Source organism: Hippopotamus amphibius, chromosome 11 (assembly GCF_030028045.1).
Source record: "Hippopotamus amphibius kiboko isolate mHipAmp2 chromosome 11, mHipAmp2.hap2, whole genome shotgun sequence".
NCBI lineage: Eukaryota > Metazoa > Chordata > Mammalia > Artiodactyla > Hippopotamidae > Hippopotamus > Hippopotamus amphibius.
In genome coordinates this window covers 8,271,176-8,294,242 of record NC_080196.1, presented here as the reverse complement: position 1 = coordinate 8,294,242, position 23,067 = coordinate 8,271,176, and the positions used below count along the sequence as shown (strand labels likewise).

Below are 23,067 nucleotides of genomic sequence, written 5' to 3'. Positions count from 1 at the left end.
AAAAAATATATTATAATACATGTAGATCCCTTAGGACTAAGATTGTAGTTAATTAAAACACACACACACACACACACAGCACATATCCAGGGAAATTTTGAAAACTAGGATCAAATATAATAAACAGCGAGAGTATAATCAGACAGACTGAAGATTCCCAAAACAAAATCAGACAATTACAATCAGAACTAAGATAAAGACCAAACCTAATACTAAAAACCAAAGCAGTGTGTCATCTGGAGAATAAAGCAAAGAAACAGAGCCAAGCGTTAATATTGATTATAAGTATACTAAGATAAAAGAAACTAAAAAAGAATAGAAGAAAGGGCAACAGGAGAGCATAGTGTGACTGGAAATATAAAAAGAAAAAGAATGAAATATAAATGTATAAAAGATAGAGATGAAAAGAAGTTAGGAGAGATACAGTCAGCACTACAAAAAATTTAGCTAGAAATAGAAATATATAAAAAGGCTAAAAATAAAAATAGAATAAAAAATAGAATTAAAAAATATGTTATAAAACATGTAGATCCCTTAGGACTAAGATCGTAATTAATAAAATTAAAAAAAAATACAAAAACCTAGAACTGACCCAAGAATGGACCAGATCAATAGAATTAATAATAATATTTCTGTTTCCTTGGGGTGTCAGCTGTAAGTGTCCTTCTACCCGCCTTGGGCATTTTGTATTACTCTGCGACCAGCAGAGCTTCCTTTATGGTTCGTCTGTAAGTGCTGGTGTGTGGGGAGAGAGAGGGTACAATAGTGACTCCTTCCCCTGGGGGAGAGTGAGCAGTGGCACTCTGCCTAGGTCGCAGTGGCTCGGGCGGCTTGGGCGGTGCTTGTTGCAGAGGGACACAAGTGGCTCAGGCCAAAAGAGCGACAGCAACCGTGGCTCCTCCCCCCACTACGGCTCCGCCGGGGTGCCCTGCCTGGGTCATGGCAGCTCGTTCGGCCGTGTTGGTGCCTGTTGCAGAGGGTTACAGGTGGCTCAGGTGTAAACAGAATGTCTCCAGAGCTGGGCCACTCTGTGGACTTTTGGCTCTCGGCTGCAGGCACTCTAGGCCAGCCCTGCCCGGGGGCCTTTGTTATCCTTGAGTGCATTAGCCAGGCCCAGAGGGGTCCTTCCTTTGTCTGTCACAGGTGCTGAGAGGGAGAGGCTACACCCCCGGCTCCTCCCCGCTGCTTGTGAGTCAGCAGTATCGAGCGGCCGCCGTGGCCGCCCAGCTTTCTGTGGTAGGCATTCTTTGCTGCAGATTTCTTCCCTCCTGTCCCCTCAGTCCTTCTCCCCAGTGCCAACATGTTTCTCACCCTGAACCAGTTCTCTGGTTCCCACGTTCCAGCTCCCAGACCTCCTATTCAGCTGTGAACCCACGTCTCAGTCTGGATATGCTGAGCCACGGTGCAGACCCTCCTTGTGTTTCTCACTCTTTCCCATCTGCCACAGATCGGTCGTTTCACCCTCTTTGAACAGTCCCAAATGCCTTCCTTCTGACCCAGGGAAATTCCCTGTTGGAGAACGGGTTTCCCCATCAGATAAGGGACATTTCCCCGAATTTGGCAATCTCCCCTCTGTTTCATATCCCCCCACCCCAGGGTGTGGGACCTGTCCCTTTCCTTTCTTCTCCTCCTCTTTCTCCTCCCCCCCCCCCCCCCCGTCCTACCCAGTTATGTCAGGATCTTTGCAGTCCTTTCTGGTGTCCGAGGTCGTTTGCTGGTGTTCAGCTGGTTCTCTGTGGGAGTTATTGCATCTTTTGGTGTATTCCTGATGCATCTGTGGAGAGGGATGCATTCCATGTCCTTCTACTTCGCTGCCATCTTTCTTCTCCTTCCCTGCTTTCTTTTCTCTTTTCTTTGTGCTCTCGGTCCCATCCTCCAAGGAATCCTGTAGCTGTGGCAGCAGCAACAGCAGCCCATAGAGGTCTGGAGGAGGCCAAAATCCTGAGGGCATTTCTTCTGTGGTTGAAGGAGCTGTGGTCCCAAGAGCATGGGACCAACCCTTGTGCTTTCTTTCTCTCTGTTTGTCCTTCTGCCATGTGGCAAGTGCAGCCACGGGAAGTTTGCTACAAAGCAGGATAAATAAAACTCCATGCTTTGGCCAGAGGCCCAAAAAGGGGAGGCCCAAAAAGGGGAGCCCCAGGGAATCAAAAATTTGGGGGGAGATCACAGAGAAGGAAGTGCTCATGAAAGCAGTTCCATAAAGTTGCTAATGAACTTCTGGACTTCTGGAGTTGTGCATGCATGTCTCTGACACTAAACAGCATGCAATAGCCTTGGAGAACTGAACTGCAGGATAGACCATATTACGGGCTATGCTTCTGTCCCCCTAAAATTCAGATATTGAAGTCCTAATCCCCAATGTGATGGTATTTGGAGTTGGGGCCTTTGGGAGGTAATTAGGTCATGCGGGTGGAGACCTCATGAATGGAATTAGTGCCCTTATAAGAGGAGGCAGAAGACAAATGATGTCCTTCAGCCATGTGAGGACATGGCTGAAAGGTGGCCATCTACCTTGAAGAAGCCCTTCCCAGACATGGAATCTTGCTGGCACCTTGAGCTTGGACTTGACAGCCTCCAAAACAGTGAGGAATAACTGTTTACTGTTTAATCTGCCCAATCTATGACATTTATTATAGCCACCCTCGCTAACTAACATGACCACCATCCAGGTACCAGAGTGACACCTGGTTAGTGTGCATCTGGGAAAGCTCCAAATAGCACTGCAAAGGACTTGAACTACAACCCTCAGAAGGCTGATCTGAACTTGTGACCTGAACTAGGCCACCTTAATTGCTTACTTTGAAATTAAAAAGTCAATATTATCCATAAAATTTAAACAAAATGCAGAGTCTTACAGTATTAAAAATACCCAGGAAACAATCCAAAATTACTGGACATATGAAAAGCCAGGAAAATTTCCATTCTCATGGGAAAAGACAATCAACAGGTGTCAACTCCAAGATGACACAGATGCGGGAATTATCTGACAAAGACTTTAAAGCAGCTCTTATGAAAATGCTTAAGCAAGCAGTTGCAAACAATCTCAGCAAAGAAGTGGAAGAGTATAAAAAAGAGCTAAGTGGAAATTTCAGAACTGAAAAATATGGTAACATTCATGGGTTGTAACAAGGGCAGCAAGTGGGGAAGGCTATGGTGTGTGGGGGAAGGGAACACATAGAAACTTCGTACTTTCTGCTCAATTTTGCTGTGAACCTAAAACTGCTCTAAAAAATAAAATGTATTAAAAAATATATATATATATCCAAAAATACAATAGCCAAAATTAAGAACTCACTGGATGGGTTTGATAGCACAAAGCTTACAGCAGATCTGTTCCTAAGCACCCAAAACTGGAAGCAACACAAATGTCCTGCAGTGGCTGAATGGATGAACCAGTCGTACCATACATGCCGAGACCAGCTCGGCGACTCGAGGTGAGTGACGGGTGCCGCAAGCTTGAAGAAGACACAGACACAGACTGAAGAGAAAAGTGGGACCGGGGGGCTCAAGACCTCTCGGATCAAGAGCCCTGCTGACTCATCCCAGGTTGCTTTTATTGAGTTCGTGGGCTAACATTCTCAGGTTACACTCATAAACAATCAAAGGCCTCACATGACTGAGGCAATTATCTTTGTTTACTTCCTGGGTCCGAGTTGAGCAGGTGTGGATTTGAGCTGGGGGTGGAGAGCAAAACAGCCCTGGGGGCAGGAGACCTCTCTCAAAAGGATTAAGGGTCTGTGCCCCACCCGTGTTGGCCCCTCTGCGACTGTGCCTGTCTTAGGTTGTTCCTCCCTTGAGGAATCTTACCCGTCTCTGGCTAACCAGTCATCCTCCAGGGCCAAACACGGTGATATAAGGAAGGTTCTATGCACCACCCCTGTTGGCCCCTCTGTGGCTGTGCCTGTCTTAGGTTGTTCCTCCTCTGAGGAATCTTACCCGTCTTTGGCTAACCAGCCATCCTTCAGGACCAAACAGGGTGATATTAGTCTCCACGCCCCGCACCCTCAGCTCCTCCACTGCTCAAGCAGGACATTCTGAATCCCATCGCTCGGCCCACATACTTCAACATTTTCAATGTTTCAAAAAGGTTCCAGAATGTCTTCCCACACATACACTGTGCACAAACCAGACAGTCAACTACTACTCAGTAATAAGAAGTAATTAAAAAACCACTGGTGCACTCAGCAACTTGGATAAGCTTAAAGGCATTGTAATTGTGTGAGTGAAAAAAAAAAGCCAGTCTCAAAAGGTTGCATATTGTATGATTCCAAACCTCCATGCTTTGCCCAGAGGCCCATAAAGGGGAGCCCCAGGGAACTAAAGACAAAACTGTAGTGACTGAAAACTGATTTGTTCTCAGCATTTGGGGTAAAGGGTGGGTTTGACTAAAAGGGGACAACACAGAGTATTTGGGGAGGTGATGGACTTGTTCTGTATTTTCATTGTGGTGGTGCACACATGAATCTATATATGCATTAAAGTCCATAAAAATGTGTATCAAAAAGTTCAATTTGAGTGAATCTTAAAATACAATTTTTTTTAAATCAGTGAGCCACATTTTCTTCACTGAGGAGTTTCAGATATTTCTCTACTGTCCTGGAATGGACTGTGGCTAAGAGCAGCTGACTTTCTTGTTTTTATAGGTACCCAAGTTTCTATTTCAGATAAACCCAAGTTTATAATTTTCATCATTTTTCTTTTATTATACTAATCATATGTGTTAAAAAATAGAAAACATCGTTCCTATCCTTGAAGACCTTAGCACTGGCTTAAGAGAATAAAATATACATTAGAAACAATAAGAAGACAGTTAACAAACAACCTGTGACTGAGGATACATTAATGTTATACAATTACATATACATATGTATGTATGTGTAACATGTATACATGTGTAATATAATACATAATATGTGTTATTATACATGTGTATAATATACAATAATATTATTTTAACATGTATTATATGTAACACGTATAGTAATGTGTATAATCATATACATTTATGTATTGTATATTATAGGGATAATATATATTTTATATATGTTATATAATATATGTGTGTACTCAGTAAATATATATGTGTATATATATATATATACATATAATGTAAGTGCGTACTCAGGTACAGACATACATATATACATACCATAAATGCTGAGGGTATTAGGGTATCATAAGAATAGAATAGGATGAATCAGAGCCTTCCTCATAACCAAGGTCACGTGACTGAATTCCAAGTTTCAGAAAAGGTTGTATCAGCTAGGGCACTCAGCTCCCACTCTTAGTTTCCCCATAGCTCCTGAAGACAAGAAGAATGGAAGACTCTGTCTTAAAATCAGATTAATAGATACTGATTGAGCGAGGAGTGAGTTGGGCAATTGCTGAACAGATGTCATCTCTCAGGATTAGACCAAGAGTTCTGTGTAACCAGCAAGTTGCACAACAAAATGCAACTTCCTCTCTGCAACTGGGGCACGTGTTTTTGTTTCTCAGAGTCGTGGCCTCCAAGGGAGCCCCCTCTTTTATTTCAGCCTCCTTGTATTTGTCCTGGATTTGCAAGCTCAAATAAAGTACAGGTTAGTATTTCACTGTGAAATATGATGCACAAAATACAATAGGAAGATGAATAAAGAATTTAATTTACTCCAGGGTGAAGATTAGGCAGTGAAAAATGCATGGTTCATGTGTACTAATAGGCCCATTTAAAAAGACCTCGTTTCAGACTCCAGGAGGGCTCACACCAATGAGCACTTCCCAGAACCCCCACCGCCAGTGTCCCCATCCCTGAGGTGAGCCACAGCCACCCCCCACCTCTGCAGTAGACCAACACCAGCAGACTGAATATTCGTCTAATCCAATACTTGGACATTAGTCTGAGGCTTGGACAGTCTTCTATAAACACCTCTATCACCAGGACAAGCAACCCCAAAAGCTTGGACAACCATGAGGAAACAAAGAAACACCATGCAGGCAAAGGAGCAGGAAAAAAACCCACAAGACCAAATAAATGAGGAGGAAATAGGAAAAATGCCTGAAAAAGAATTTAGAGTAATGATAGTAAAAATGATACAAAATCTCGATAACAAATTAGAGAAAGTACAAGAAACAGTTCATAAGAACTCAGAAAAACAAACAGCAATGGATAACAAAATAACTGAAATTAAAAATACTCTAGATGCTCTAACCAGCAGAATGACTGAGGCAGAAGAACGAATAAGTGAGTTGGAAGATAGAATGGGAGAAATAAACGCCACAGAGCAGGAAAAAGATAAAAAAATAAAAAGACTAGAAGACAGCCTCAGAGACCTCAGTGATAACCTTAAACGTACCAACATTCGAATTATAGGCATCCCAGAAGAAGAAGAAAACAAGAAAGGGTCTGTGAAAATATTTGAAGAGGTTCTAGTGGAAAACTTCCCCAACATGGGAAAGGAAATAATGAACCAAGTCCAAGAAGCACAGAGAGTCCCATACAGAATAAACCCAAGGAGAAATACACCAAGACACATATTAATCAAACTAATGACAATTCAACACAAAGAAAAAATATTAAAAGCAGCAAGAGAAAAGCAACAAACAACATATAAGGGAAAACCCATCAGGATAACAGCTGACCTTTCTACAGAAACTCTGCAGGCCAGAAGGGAATGGCAGGATATACTGAAAGTCCTGAAAGAGAGAAACCTACAGCCAAGAATACTTTACCCAGCAAGAATCTCATTCAGATTTGAGGGAGAAATCAAAAGCTTTCCAGACAAGCAAAAGTTAAGAGAATTCAGCACCACCAAACCAGCCTTACAACAAGTGCTAAAGGAACTTCTCTAAGTAGGAAACACAAGAAAAGGAAAACACCTACAAATACAAACCCAAAACAATTAAGAAAATGGTAATTGGAACACACATGTCAATAATCACTTTAAATGTAAATGGATTAAATGCTCCAACCAAAAGACACAGACTGGCTGAATGGATACAAAAACAAGACCCTTCTATATGCTGCCTACAAGAAACCCACTTCAGACCAAGGGATACATATAGACTGTAAGTGAAGGGATGGAAAAAGATATTCCATGCAAATGGAAGTCAAAAGAAAGCTGGAGTAGCAATACTCATATCAGACAAATTAGACTTGAAAGTAAAGACTATTAAAAGAGACAAGGAAGGGCACTACATAATGATCAAGGGATCCATCCAAGAAGAACATATCACAATGGTAAATATCTATGCCCCCAATATAGGAGCACCTCAATACATAAGGCAAATGCTAACAGCTATAAAAGGGGACATCGACAGTAACACAATTATAGTGGGAGACTTGAACACCCCACTTACATCAATGGACAGATCATCCAAACAGAAAATAAATAAAGACACACAAGCTTTAAATGACACATTAGACCATCTCGACTTAATTGATATTTATAGGACATTCCATCCAAAAACGACAGAATACACTTTCTTCTCAAGTGCACACGGAACATTTTCCAGGATAGATCACATCTTGGGTCACAAATCAAACCTCAGCAAATTCAAGAAAATTGAAATCATATCAAGCATCTTCTCAGACCACAACGCCATGAGACTAGATATCAATTACAGGAAAAAAACTGCAAAAAATACAAACACATGGAGGCTAAACAATTCACTATTAAACAACCAAGGAATCACTACAGAAATCAAAGAGGAAATCAAAAAATATCTAGAAACAAATGACAACAAAAACACAACAACCCAAAACCTATGGGATGCAGCAAAAGCAGTTCTAAGAGGGAAGTTTATAGCAATACAGTCCTACCTTAAGAAACAAGAAAATGATCGAATAAACAACCTAACCTTACACCTCAAACAACTAGAGAAAGAAGAACAAAGAAACCCCAAAGTGAGCAGAAGGAAAGAAATCGTAAAGATCAGAGCAGAAATAAATGAAAAAGAAAGGAAAGAAACCATAAGAAAAATAAATAAAACTAAAAGCTGGTTCTTTGAGAAGATTAACAAAATTGATAAACCATTAACCAGACTCATCAAGAAAAAAAGGGAGAAGATGCAAATCAACAGAATTAGAAATGAAAAAGGAGAAGTCACAACGGACACCTCAGAAATACAAAACATCATGAGAGACTACTACAAGCAACTATATGCCAATCAATTGGATAACCTGGAAGAAATGGATACATTCTTAGAAAAATACAATCTTCCAAGACTGAACCAGGAAGAAATAGAAACCATGAACAGACCAATCACAAGTACAGAAATTGAGGCAGTGATTAAAAATCTCCCAACACACAAAAGCCCAGGACCAGATGGATTCACAGGCGAATTCTATCAAACATTTCGAGAAGAGTTAACACCTATCCTTCTCAAACTCTTCCAAAATATTGCAGAAGGTGGAGCACTCCCAAACTCATTCTATGAGGCTACCATCACCCTGATACCAAAACCAGGCAAAGATGTCACAAAAAAAGAAAACTACAGACCAATATCACTGATGAATATAGATGCAAAAATCCTCAACAAAATACTAGCTAACAGACTGCAACAGCACATTAAAAAAATCATACACCACGATCAAGTGGGGTTTATCCCTGGGATGCAAGGATTCTTCAATATACGCAAATCAATCAACGTGATACATCATATCAACAAATTGAAGGATAAAAACCATATGATCATTTCAATAGATGCAGAAAAAGCTTTTGACAAAGTTCAACATCCATTTATGATAAAAGCTCTCCAGAAAATGGGCATAGAAGGAAATTACCTCAACATCATAAAAGCCATATATGACAAACCAAAAGCCAACATTGTTCTCAATGGAGAAAAACTGGAAGAATTCCCTCTAAGAACAGGAACAAGACAAGGGTGTCCACTCTCACCACTGTTATTCAACATAGTTTTGGAAGTGTTAGCCACAGCAATCAGAGAAGAAAAAGAAATTAAAGGAATCCAAATTGGAAAAGAAGAAGTAAAATTATCACTCTTTGCAGATGACACGATACTATATATAGAAAACCCTAAAGACTCTACCAGAAAACTGCTAGCACTCATTGATGAGTTTAGTAAAGTAGCAGGATACAAAATTAATGCACAGAAATCTCTTGCATTCCTATACACTAACAATGGAAGAGCAGAAAGAGAAATTAAGGAAACTCTCCCATTCACCATTGCAACCAAAAGAATAAAATACCTAGGAATAAACCTGCCTAAGGAGGCAAAAGATCTGTATGCAGAAAACTTTAAGACATTGATGAAAGAAATCAAAGATGACATAAACAGATGGAGGGATATACCATGTTCCTGGATTGGAAGAATCAACATCGTGAAAATGACTGTACTACCCAAAGCAATTTACAGATTTAATGCAATCCCGATCAGATTACCAATGGCATTTTTCACAGAACTAGAGCAAGAAATCTTACGATTAGTATGGAAACGCAAAAGACCCCGAATAGCCAAAGCCATCTTGAGAAGGAAAAATGGAGTTGGTGGAATCAGGCTTCCTGACTTCAAACTATACTACAAGGCCATAGTGATCAAGACAGTATGGTACTGGCACAAAAATAGAAAGGAAGATCAATGGAACAGAATAGAGAACTCAGAAGTAAGCCCAAAAACATATGGGCACCTTATCTTTGACAAAGGAGGCACGAGTATACAATGGAAAAAAGACAGCCTCTTCAATAAGTGGTGCTGGGAAAATTGGACAGCAACATGTAAAAGAATGAAATTAGAACACTTCCTAACACCATACACAAAAATAAACTCCAAATGGATTAAAGACCTACATATAAGGCCAGACACTATCAAACTCCTAGAGGAAAACATAGGCAGAACACTCTTTGACATACATCAAAGCAACATCCTTTTTGACCCACCTCCTAGAATCATGGAAATAAAATCAAGAATAAACAAATGGGACCTCATGAAACTTAAAAGCTTTTGCACAGCAAAAGAAACCATAAACAAGACTAAAAGGCAACCCTCAGAATGGGAAAAAATAATTGCCTATGAAACAACGGACAAAGGATTAACCTCCAAAATATACAAGCAGCTCATGCAGCTTCATACCAAAAAAGCAAATAACCCAATCCACAAATGGGCAGAAGACCTAAATAGACATTTCTCCAAAGAAGACATACAGATGGCCAACAAACACATGAAAAGATGCTCAACATCACTCATCATCAGAGAAATGCAAGTCAAAGCCACAATGAGGTATCACCTCACACCAATCAGAATGGCCATCATCACAAAGTCTGGAAACAACAAATGTTGGAGAGGTTGTGGAGAAAAGGGAACTCTCCTGCACTGTTGGTGGGACTGTAAGTTGGTACAGCCACTATGGAAAACAATTTGGAGGTTCCTTAAAAAACTACAAATAGAACTACCATATGATCCAGTAATCCCACTCCTGGGCATATACCCAAAGAAAACCATAATCCCAAAAGAAACTTGTACCATAATGTTTATTGCAGCACTATTTACAATAGCCAGGACATGGAAGCAACCTAAATGCCCATCAACAAATGAATGGATACAGAAGATGTGGCATATATATACAATGGAATATTACTCAGCTATAAAAAGGGATGAGATGGAGCTATATGTAATGAGGTGGATAGAACTACAATCTGTCATACAGAGTGAAGTAAGTCAGAAAGAGAAAGACAAATATTGTATGCTAACTCACATATATGGAATCTAAAAATGGTACTGATGAACTCAGTGACAAGAACAGGGAAGCAGATACAGGGAATGGACTGGAGAACTCGAGGTATGGGAGGGGGCGGGGGGTGAAGGGGAAACTGAGAAGAAGCGGGAGAGTAGTACAGACATATATATACTACCAACTGTAAAATAGTCAGTGGGAAGTTGTTGTATAACAAAGGGAGTCCAACTCGAGGATGGAAGATGCCTTAGAGGACTGGGGCAGGGAGGGTGGGGGGGAATCGAGGGGGGGACGTCAAGGAAGGGAGGGAATATGGGGATATGTGTATAAAAACAGTTGATTGAACCTGGTGTACCCCCAAAAAAAATAAAATAAAATAATAAAAAAAAAAAAAAAAAAAAGACCTCGTTTTAAGCAAAGTGACTTTTTGATTAGTGATCTTATTTTTTCCTGTCTGGAAACTCTGGGAAAGTTAAAATGGGGACAAATTAAAGATGACCCCTTTTCCCCTTTGCACGTCCTTCCTTTCTGAAAATCTGAACATGATGTGAATAGATTATTAAGCATTTTGAAATCATTGTTTATTCCTTTCTGTTCTTTGTAAGTCTTTGAAAAACAAGGATATTTCCTTCTCATGCACACTGAGGTATAAGATACAAGGAGGAAAAAAATAAAGCCATGTGTTTAAATGTACTTACTTAGAAATTGCTGAGTGGACCTCAGACGGAAATTCACCAGTAAAAATTTCATCATTGCTTCAGTGAGTAGCCAGTTAGGGCTTAACTATTGAACTATCTGGGAAGAAAAATTGGTATATAACATGTACTTTAAAAAACTTCTGTCAAAAAACTTACCTGGTTTGAAGTCATCAAGCATTCATACCAACAAGATTGATATCCTAATTGAAATCAGAATGTTTTCTTTCACATTTGGGTATTTAAGATTACTTTGATAAATATTTGGCATACCTTTTAAAAATGCCCTCAGTGGTGCTAATGTTTGTAATTTAAGGGTGGACTTGGCATTTGGAAATAGTCAGAAGTTGCTGGGTGTCATGTCAGTTGAGTGGCCAGCCTGGGAAGATATGTCTTTTGATCAAAAATGAGATGTGTCGTAAGTGGTGAAAGCTTTGTCTGTGTAGTTTGGAACTACCTGGTTTGGAAGAAAATTAAAATGTATTTAAAGTAGTGGCAACACCAGTAGAATAACAATCTACCTTCCAGAGTGTCTTCTCTGAAGGATACTATCATTTTGAACTATAAATAGTAGTAAGTCATTAAAATATGTTGTCTATTACTTTATAGTCACATCTCTTGAAATCTTTCATTTGCACTGGATCTGATCTTTGACAAAGGTATATATTATCTCCAAATTCTTTAGTCTGTCCCTCTCTCTGGAGATTTTATTTATTTTCTGTGTTTAAATATGCACACATAACTCCTATTTAAAAAGAAACAATAACAACATTTACTTCACCACGTGTGGTTTGTCTAGGACCACTTTTTCCTTTCTTCCGCACCAAATTATTCAAAGAAAAACATAATATATAACAACACATTAACTGAGCTCTTCCAATGGGGCAGACACTGGGCTAAGCGTTTTTCATATTATATTCCTAACCCTCCCTATAAGGAGAGTGTTAGTATCCTCACTTTAAGGATGAGGTTAGCAAAAATATTAGTTTACTGGAGCTGCCATAACAAAGTACCACAAACTGGGTGGTTTAAAACAAGAAAAATGTATTTTCTCACAGTGCTGGAGGCTAGAAGTCCAAAATCAAGGTGTCAGCAGGGCTGTATTCTCTCATTTTTAGGAGAGAATCTGTTCTGTGCCTTTCTCCTAACTTCTGGTGTTACCAGGCATCCCGAGCTTTCTTTGGCTTGCAGCTACATGTTACCTCCAGCCTCTGCTTCCATCTTCATGTGGTCATCTTCCCCATGTATGTCTCTCTCTGTGTCCTTCCCTCTTCTTATAAGGTCATCAGTCGTATTGGACTAAGGGCCCACCCTACTTTAGAATAACCTCATCTTTACTATCTGCAACAACCCTATTTCTAAATAAGGTCACATTCTGAGGTTCTGGGAAGGATGCTATTCAATCCAATGCATGGGAACTTAGGTCAATTTCTGCGTGTTAAGTTGCCCAGTCTGGGTGGAGCCAGGATTCAGGTAGAGCTGCCATCAGAACCTGTCCTCCTAACTGCTTCATTGTTCTACCCGTGCCCACTGGCTCATCGCATCTGGTTTCCCATCCCAGATCATTATTAACTCTTCCCCTAAGGTCCTCATCTTCTCGCTGCTTCACCTTCTTCCAGTGCTGGTGACAGCGTCCTCCTCCTTAACCACTCTACTGCCTCAGTTCCCTGGCAACACTGTCTAAGTCTCGCCCACATCCCAGGCCATGTGTTCCCTCTTGCATTGGCTCATTCTGTTTGTCCTGTGCCCTAAATGTGGGTGCTTCCCAACTTTCAGTCCTCTGTTCTCTCCTTCATATTCCTTCTTGGGTGAATCCTCCCTCATTCTCTTGGTTTCAGCTGTAACTTCTATGTCACTGACTGCTAAATCTGCATCAGTGTACTTCTTCATGCTGTCCTTTTCCCTAAGCTCTAGCCTCATACCTCCCAACTCCTTTAGACAAGAAATTCTGCCATCATCTCTGACTCAGATTGCTCAAGATCAGATAGTTTTCCTTCTTGGAATGCTCTTATCGGTCCTTCCTGTTTACGATGACACTGCCCTCATTGCCTCATGGAAGGATCACTACAGCAGTGACCTAGTTACCTTGCCAGATGCCAGTCTCTACCCTTCCCAAGCACCTTTCATAACCTTGCCTAACTAATCCTCCCAAACCAGTTTTCATCCTGTTATCCCTCTGCTCAGCAATCCCCTATGTTCTTCATGTTTAAAATCCTTTGACTTCTCTTTTTCCACCATGTTCACCCAGTATTATTTCCTATGGCTTCCAACACTAGTAAGGTTAAGTGCTCCTCTGCAAAACTGAATGTATCCTCATCTCCATACTTTGGCTTATGTTGTCTACTTAGCCATTTATCCTTTCAAATCCTATCTTTCCTTCAGGTCCCAAATCAAATCCAACTCTCTGGGAAGTTCTCTCTGACCATTTCAGCCTCATTTCATTTCAGTAGAGCCCCAAGAAAGGAGTGACAAAAAAATTGTCATAAGTGCAAGATGTACTCTCTCTCTGTATCCTCTGTTCTTAGTGTCTTTGTTTACTTTTTTTTTTTCCATTTCTCTCTCCTCCATCTCAGAACTTCTAAAAATCAGCATACATATCACTCTACACTGTCTTATTTTATTACTGTTGCTATCTCTTCCCAACTACTTTACCAGGTAAAGGAGGGCAAAGGCCACATCTGTGTGTGTGTGTGTGTGTGTGTGTGTGTGTGTATAACACTCATATCACCTAGCAAATGTTGAATATTTATTGAATAATTTTTGTTTGATTCACTTAATTTAATAAAGTTTCACAATAGTTTGAGAGTGTGAAGAAACCAAGTTTCTAAAAGCTAATGTGTTCTACAACTGGTTTTCTAAGCTAAAAATATTTCAGCCAAGGTAGAAAGAGTCTGCAATATGAATAGTAAAGATAATTTTCTAAATCATGTGATGAAAAATTAAGATTAGGACATTTTAGGGTTGTGTTAATTCTCTGCTGTCTTTGGTTTTCTAGACATGTCCTTAGAACTACACTACCAATACAAAACATATTGGTAATACTGGAACTTTTTTATTTAGCAATGTGAGTGAATTTTGCCTTAGTCACTAAAATATGTCATGTAAATTTATGCTTCACCCGAGGCCAATTTCTGAAAACAGAACTTATTGACATTTGGAAGCCAGAAAAATCAAGTGCTTTATTCTCACAGTATTAAAATTATTGACTACCTTGGAAATAATAGTAAGACAAATAAAACTTGATTTCCTTTCTAAGAGCAACACAAAGGAATTTGAATTAAAAACTCATCTGAAGGAGTCATTGAATATCAAATCCTATGCATTTTCTGACAATGTGATCTCTCAGATCAAGAAAATATACATAAAAGTTTGACATTGATATTTCAGAAGAGCAGAGATGATCTAGGTAACTCTATAGGCAGCACCTTAGTGAGTGAGCAGGGAAAACTACAAGTTTACAGCTAACATGGACCCTCCGATGGAGGGAATACTTCAGAGAAAGGCCCTCATCCATGGGCAAAGCCAAAGGATATACTGATCATGAATATGTTAGTTGTTTACGGAATAAAACTTCCCATAGTCTGTATTCATTTCTGTGTTATTTGGGCGTCTTTAACAAAAACTTGATTTGACAAAAAACAAACAAAAAGACCAAAGTTAGAAGTTAGGTATTACACTGATTGAGGGGTTTCACAGAATCCAGAGGCAGGAATGCAACTGGAGTTCTGGAAGGAAGTGAAACCAGCAATTAACAGCTGGCAAAATCCAGGAAATGCTCTTGGTCCATATCTGCTTCTCCTTTTTGCATTTCTTCCTGTCATCTTTCTCTTCTGAGACTCCATTTTTCTGGCTTTCAGTCTACAATGTGGGCTGTAATTGCAGGCAAACTTTATTCTGTACTTAATTTTGGAATTCCTGGGTGAGAGCATAATTGGCCCATTTAGTTCAGGTTGCCAGAACTTTAACAATCACTTGTGGCCTTAGAACAGATTATCTACTGTATATTTGGCTGCCTGGAGATTGCTTCTGTGGTTTTTCTTGTAACAGGATACTTAAAAATAATTTTGAAATGCTCAGTTTTGTGACCTGCCCTAAATTTCATCAGGGGCAAGAGAACAACTAAACATACAAAATGAATTTAAAGTAACAGTTTAAATTTAAAATAAAATGTGTTCCAGGGTTGCTTTCCTGAGTCATGCTTGTTCAATAGTACAGGTACATTTTAGGTAGAGGATTGTGAAATAGGCGATTTCCATGGAATAAGAGTCATTATGAGTTTGCCAGATACTCCAGAAATAGATGTCTGTTGGGAATGCATTTTGGATGTAGCTTACAGTTAAAATTTATGTCTTCAGGAAATGAAATTACAAGTGTCATAAAAATATGTTAAAATGAAAGCTAATATTGTCATATTACATGCAAACAAAAATAATAAAATCTCAGAGTCTTGAAAAAAGAAAATTACATGCAAAATAATATTAGGTTAAAAATGCATTACACAATTTTATGACACTATATACAGAAGATTAGAAAGACCAACCCAAAAGGTCAGTTTGGGTGATTTCTGGGTTGTGTAATCATGGATATTTTTTGTTTACTTTATACTTTAACATGAGTTGTCATAAATGAAAAACTATTGCTTTTATAACTCAAAAGTTACTTTTATAAAAAGAGAAAGAACATTTTTGCAGTAGGAATGTTATTATAATAGTGGAAACAGTGTTTGGTTAGCTGATGCTACATTACTAATGTGTAAATAGAAAAGGACAACACATCAGATTAGTGTACTGAACAAGAGCAATGCTGAAGAACGTCTAGGTGCTTTTTGAATAAACATCTCCCAGTTGAATATCTAATTATTCCAGTACCTTTCATTGAAAAGGTTTTTCTTGCCCCCCTGTATTGCTTTGATACCTTTGTTGGAAATTGATTTTGTGAGTGTGAGTCTATTTCTGGGCTCTCTATCCTGTTCCATTGCTAGTTCTCAGTCCTTATGCCAGTATTACACTGTCTTGATTAATGTAGCCTTAGTAAATTTTGAATTCAGATAGTGTAAATCCTCCAACTTTGTTCTTTTTCATATTTACTTGAGTCTTCTAATCCTTGAACATGGTACATATGTCTATTTATTTGGGGTTTTCCTTAATTTCTCTCAGCAATGTTTTGTAATTTTTAGTGGAGAGGTCTTGCATATTTGTTTAATTTATTTCTAAATTTTTGTTTTAGTTGCTATTGTAAATGAAAATTTTTAATTTTGTTACCATCAAACCAGTAAATTATAAAAGAATAATTGATTTTAGAATATTGACAGTGTATCCTGCAACATTTTCAAATTTGCTTATTAGTTCTCATAGTTGCTTATAGGTTCCCTCGAATTTTCATACAAACACATTATGCTCTTTATTTCATTTTCTTGCCCTAGTCCACTGGCTGGGGCTTCCATTACAACATTAAGAGGAGACATCTTTGCTCTGTGTCCAGTCTAAGAGGAAAAACACTTATTCTCTCACAATTGAGCTTTTTTTTTTTTTTTCCCCGCTGCACTGTGTGGCATGCAGGATCTTAGTTCCCCTACCAGGTATTGAACCCATGCCCCCTGCATTGAAAGCATGAAGTCTTAACCACTGGACCACCAGGGAAGTGCCCCATAAATATCCTTTATCAGGTGGAGGAAGTTCCCTTCTATTTCTGATTTACTTAGAATTTTTTTTTAATACCATGAGAGTTTTTTAATTTGTCAAGTGCTTTTTACACATCTATTGAGAAGATCCTATGGTTCTGTTCCTTTAGTCTGTCTGTATGATGAATAATGTTTTATTGTTGTTGTTGTTGTTGTTTTTATGAATAATGTTGATTGACTCTTGAATGTGAAACCAACCTTGCATTCCTGGGATAAACTCTACTTGGTCATAGTATATCATTCTTTTAATATATTGCTGGATTCCACTTGTGACTATTTCATTAAAGAGTTTTGCATCTATGGTTATAAAGGATTTTTTGTAATTTTCTTTAAAAAAATAAAATTTACATTTTATTTAGATTAAAACACGTACAAAATTTTTCTCATCAAAATAACAGCAATAATTTCTGTATTATTTTTATATAAGCAAAAAAATCCTGTTTTTCCCAGGTAATTTTTATAAATCAAAACAAGGCAGTAGATATGGTCATGGAGAGAAAATAGTCAAATAGATGGTCAGTAGCCTTGGCTTCTGATTCTATCTTGACCATGAAACAGAAGTGTTCAATGTACACCTGCTAGAAAGACTAGACTCAGTTAAGGTGTAAATTCAACAAATGATTCTAAATAATATTCAGAAGTAGAACCACAGTGGATCACTTTCTAGTCAAACTTCAGTTTTCTCTTTACACTCACTTAATGGAGACAAAATCTACACTGCAGTCTCTGTTTGGTGAGCTCCAAGTTTATTGTACTTCTTGTAATTTCCGTAACTGTGTTACAGATTTTTAACCACATACTAGAACACCTACTAGTCAATGGGCAGTGCTGAGCTTCATTGCAGTATTTTATGAAATATATTCCTTCTCCCCACACCTCTCCAACATTTACTTCCCCAAAGAACTGGAAACTAATACCTAATAATTTGATTCATGGCAATAATAATGTTCTATTTCAAATGACTCAACTGAAATGTCCCCAGAGCACCACCAAGAGAAATCACAGAGAAATGAAATGTTCTTTCAATGCTGTCTTCTGAAATGAGAGGTCTTCAGAGAATAAAAGTTCAAACAGCGGCCATTTAGCAGGCAGTTTATCAATGTTTAATGCATTCACTGGAAGGCCCAGAAGCAAATATTCAGTGATTAAATGGCCTGTATACACCTTAGAGCTTTTCCTCCAAATATCAACTGTAAGGATAAAACCAATTTTTAAAACTTCTCTTAGGTATTTTCAGTGTTTTTTTTTTAAAAAGTGCTTGTAGGAAACTCTGGCTTAAATTCATAGTTTGATATATGTGTCTACCATTAAGATCATAGTTTATGTCAAGATTTATGTTAAAGTAATTTGACCTCTGGTCTGTTGAAATATTTCTTAATTATGCTTAAGATGCTTTCATCTAATTTCATTGCTCTCATTCTCAAGCTTCATCAAGGAAGAATATACAGGACCTTCAGCCATGCATAGACATCAAGAAAAAATTTGAAGTGAGACAGATAGGGAGCTTTGTACATCATTAATGGAAGCTCTATGTCCTTTCCTCTGTGTTTTTTGGTTTATTTTTGGTTTTTAGCTGCATTTGGTCTTCTTTGCTGTTGCACAGGCTTCTTCTCTAGTTGCAGCGAGCTAGTCTTCATTGTGGTTCATGGGCTTCTCAGTGCTGTGGCTTCTCTTGTTGTGGAGCATGGGCTTCTAGGTGCCTGGGTTTCAGTAGGTGTGGCACTCAGGCTCAGTAGTTGTGGCTTGTGGGCTCTGGAGCACAGGCTCAGTAGTTGTGGTGCACAGGCTTAGTTGCTCTGAGGCACGTGAGATCTTCCCGGACCAAGGATCGAACCAGTGTCCCCTGCACTGGCAGGCAGATTCTTAACCACTGCGCCACCAGGGAAGTCCTCCTCTGTGTTTTGTTTGATCCCCCAACAATGAAGGTTGGCATAGTGTGTTGGAAATGGATAAGTCACTTTGGTATGTGTTGGGATGGTGTTGAATGTGAGCTATTCCATGGCTGGGGCTGTAAGAGATAAGCGTTTAAGAACTGTGAGGTGCTATTCTAAGAAAATATCCTTAAGGTCCCAAATAATGTGCTTCATTGTTGGGATACTAAGGATTTGTTTATAGTAATTCTCAACGGTTAGTTGAGATTATCTTGCTGAGCCCAGAGGAATTTATAGGAAATTCCATTTAAATATCAAGTTAGGTACTGAATCGTGGCTTTCTCAAATCAAAATTTATGATAAACATAAATATTTTCCATCTCTTCATACAATGCAACTCTGCTGCAAAGAAATATCAGAAATATAGCCCTGGAAATTTTTTCCAAAGGCTATTTTAAAAAATAGGATATTTTCATAAACAACAATAATTAAAACAAAATCTGTTAACACACTACAGAGAACAAAAGCTCAACCAGCTATAAAGTTATTCTAGCTAACATTTGTATAAATTATTTATACCATCTAAACAAAAAACAAGTATTTACAGGAGTTCTGCAAAAATTTCAAAAGCATCATACCTGCCTATTCATTGAGACTGGCAAATTTCCTTCAATTCATTTGCCTTTTATCCTTCACTGTTCTGAAAGAGGACAGATACTACATTGTTAAGTTCTAACGTAGTTGTGATCAACAGAAAAAGGAACAAACACCTTTAATTTCTCCCAAAGCAACAAGTACTCCCATAACAGACACTGCTTTTGACAACTACGTATTTAAGGCAGAGGAAGAATAGACTGTGTAGATATCTTGGGGTTATTTCTCTAAAAGTCTAGTTACCATAAGTTGCATTTGAGAGAAAGCCCACTAGACATAATCTAAGTCAGACTATGTCAGTGCTCCATATTTGTCCCCCACTCTTCCCATTATCACAGTGTGAAATTTCACAGCCAGAATTTCTGCATCAGCTTCAGAAAGTAGAAAGCCCATATTCCTCTCTCTGGCCTTGAGATTCATTGATGAACCTCAGCAATCCTTGTTCTTCCCCTTCTATGTCCATCTTATTATCAGTGATAACGGAAGAGATGAATCTCTCACTTTCCTGTTTCTCTCCAGTGCTGCTCTTGCAGTCTCCAGCGCCTGTTTCTGCTGTGTTTTCAAAAGGCTGGATGTGTCAACTGCTATTGTCTCAAAGCACTTTCTCAGAACTGCCTCACCAGAATATCCTCTGCACTCCTGCAGGAGAAGAGAGATCTTTTGAGATCTTGTCGGCTTCATGTTAATCCAGACATGTGCTTTATAAGAAGCAAACTTCTGGACTTCTTGGGTGGCGCAGTGGTTGAGAGTCCGCCTGCCAATGCAGGGGACGCGGGTTCGATCCCTGATCTGGGAGGATCCCACATGCCGCTGAGCAACGAAGCCCGTGCGCCACAACTGTTGAGCCTGTGCTTTGGAGCCCGTGAGCCATGGCTATCCAGACCATATGCTGCAGCTGCTGAGGCCCGCGCGCCTGGGGCCCGTGCTCCGCAACAAGAGAAGCCACGGCAATGAGGAGCCCACGCGCCGCGGCGGAGAGTGGCCCCCACTCACCGCAACTAAAAAGAAGGCCCGCGCACAGCAAGGAAGACCCAACACAACCAATGAAATAAATAAATAAATTTTTTTAAAAAAGTGTTTGTTTAAAAAAAATAAGAATCAAACTTCAAATAAAGAGTTGAGGCGCTCCTTACTTTCATTCTGTGCAAAGTTTAAGGATCAAATGCCTTCATCTTGTTCTTTATCTTCCTCTGCGTTGGAGTTGTGAGGATTGCTATAGTTTCTTTATTTCTGTGTTTGTTCCTGTTCAGAAGTTTTACCATTTCTTTTTGTGTTTGTGTTCTGATCTGATTTCACCATCACTCAATTATTCATTTTCATTGTCTCCATGCGGATTTTTGAGATGACTGGTGAAATCAGCCACTGCGGGTGTAGCGTAATCTCAAAGAACTCTCTTTAAATACTCATTCTACAAACCATAATTTTCCTAAAGCATTGGCAATAATGTTTGCATAGCAGATCAGGTGTTTTATCTTCGAAGTCACATATCTTACATTTCTTCGTAAGTCAGATTGGACTGCATCATCTTCCATGTTCAGTTAAGGGTTGTGCGCAAGTTTGGTATTGTTACCCACTAGCCAGCCAGCCTGCTCTTCCTTCCCCTCCCCCCAATTCAGTGAAGCTTGTCTGCCTGTTCATAGTGGGGAAAGGAAACCAAACTAGGTGGAAAGTTTAACATGACTGGTGTTTTAATTTTCTTTTTTTAAAATGTCTTTGTGAGATTTAGTATCAGGGTCATGCTGGCCTTGTAAAATGCATTGCAGAGTGTTTCTTCCTCTTCTGTTTTGGAAAGCATTTGTGTAAGATTGACATCTTTTCTTACCTAAATGTTTAACAGACTTTAGCAGTGAAACCATCTGACCCTGATGTTGTATTTGAGCAAAGATTTTGATAACAAATTCAATTTGCTTAAAAGATATGGGGCTAGTAAAATTTCCTATTTTTTTCTTGTGTCTGTTTTGGTGAGTGGCAGTGTTCAGAAATTTCATCTAGTTGTTGAATTTATTAACATAAATTGTTTATAATATCTGTAGCATCTATAGTATATTCACACATTTATTCCTGATATTGGTAATTTTTCTTATTTTTTTCCTTAATCAGCCTATGTAGGGCTTATCAACTTTGTTATTCTTTCAAAAAGAAAAAAATTTCTGTGTGTTAATTTTCTCATTTATCTGTTTTCTATTTCATTGATTTCTCTTCTTTATTATTTCCTTCATTCTACTTTGGATTTACAGATCTTCCTCAGCTTACAATGGGGTTATGTCCTGATAAGCACATCGTGAGTTGAAAATATCATGTCAAAAATGCATTTAATACACCTAATTTACCGAACATCATAGGCTACCTTGAACATACTCAAGACACTTAATAATAACCTACAGTTGAGAAAAATCATGTAACACAAAGCCTATTTTGTAATAAAGTGTTGAATAGCTCATGTAACTTATTGAATACTGTACTGAAAGTGAAAAACAGAATGGTTGTAAGTGTATCAGTTGTTTGCCTTGTGACTGTGGTGCTGAGTGGAAGCTGCAGCTCGCTACCACTGCCCAACATCACAAGAGTATCATACTACATACTGCTAGCCTGGGAAAAAAACAAAATTGAAAATTCAAAGTCTGGTTCCTACTGAATGCACATTGCTTTCACACCGTTGTGAAGTCGAAAATTCATAAGTTGAACCATTGTAAGTTGGGGACTATCTGTGCTTTGCTCTACTTCCTCTAGGTCTTACTGTAGAATCTTAGGTCGTTGATTTTATAACTTCATCCTTTCCTTACCTAGGCATTTAAAAGCCATAAGTTTCCGTTTAGCTGTAGCTCACAAATTTTGATGTGCTATATTTTCATTATAATTCAATTTGAAATATTTTCTGATGTATCTTGTCATTTTTTTCTTAACCCATAAATTATTCACAAGTATGTTGTTTAATTTCCAAATATTTGGTTTTATCCTTCCTACATATCTTATTGTTGTTGGTTTCTAACTAATTGCATTGTGGTCAGAAAACACAGTCTGTATTATTTCCATCCTTTAAAACGTATTAGGATGTGTTTTCTGGCCCCGCATATGGTTTACCTTGATTCATATGCCATGTGCACTTGAGAAGAGTGTCTGTCCTGCAACAGTTAGGTGTAGTGTCCTATAAATGTCAATTGGGTGAGGGCAGTTATAGTGTTATTCAGATCTTGTGTCTGTTTATTCTGTCAATTGCTGAGAGGAAACTCCAACTATCAGTGTGGATTTGTCTCTTCCACCCTTTAAATTATGTTACTTTTTCATCTAATGTATTTGAACCTCTTTTATTAGGCACATATATGCATGATTCTTATGTCTTTTTATAAATTTATCCTTTTTTATTGTTCTAGTATGTCTCTATCTTTGGTAATACTCTTTGCCTTGGCATCTGTTATATCTCATGCTAATCTACCTACTCCAACCTTCTTAGGTTTTCTGTTTGCATGATTTGTCTTTTAATATCATTTACTTTCAATC

General features: G+C 38.6%; 1 long non-coding RNA gene and 1 pseudogene across 3 annotated transcripts; both read right to left on the bottom strand.

The window, feature by feature from the left end:
• Nucleotides 1–3,491: 3,491 nt before the first annotated feature.
• Nucleotides 3,492–13,267, bottom strand: LOC130831049 (uncharacterized). 3 transcript variants are annotated; one of them, XR_009047947.1, is made up of 4 exons: nt 12,421–13,267; nt 11,638–11,821; nt 11,368–11,464; nt 3,492–5,302 (listed from the first exon to the last, which is right to left on the bottom strand). It is a non-coding gene; the product is annotated as an uncharacterized LOC130831049 (long non-coding RNA). The 3 variants fall into 3 exon arrangements; XR_009047948.1 differs by having other exon boundaries at nt 12,567–13,265; XR_009047946.1 differs by lacking the exon at nt 11,638–11,821 and having other exon boundaries at nt 12,567–13,241.
• A 5,768-nt stretch (nt 13,268–19,035) lies between these two features.
• On the bottom strand, nt 19,036–20,250 carry LOC130831580 (52 kDa repressor of the inhibitor of the protein kinase-like; annotated as a pseudogene).
• Nucleotides 20,251–23,067: the final 2,817 nt, after the last annotated feature.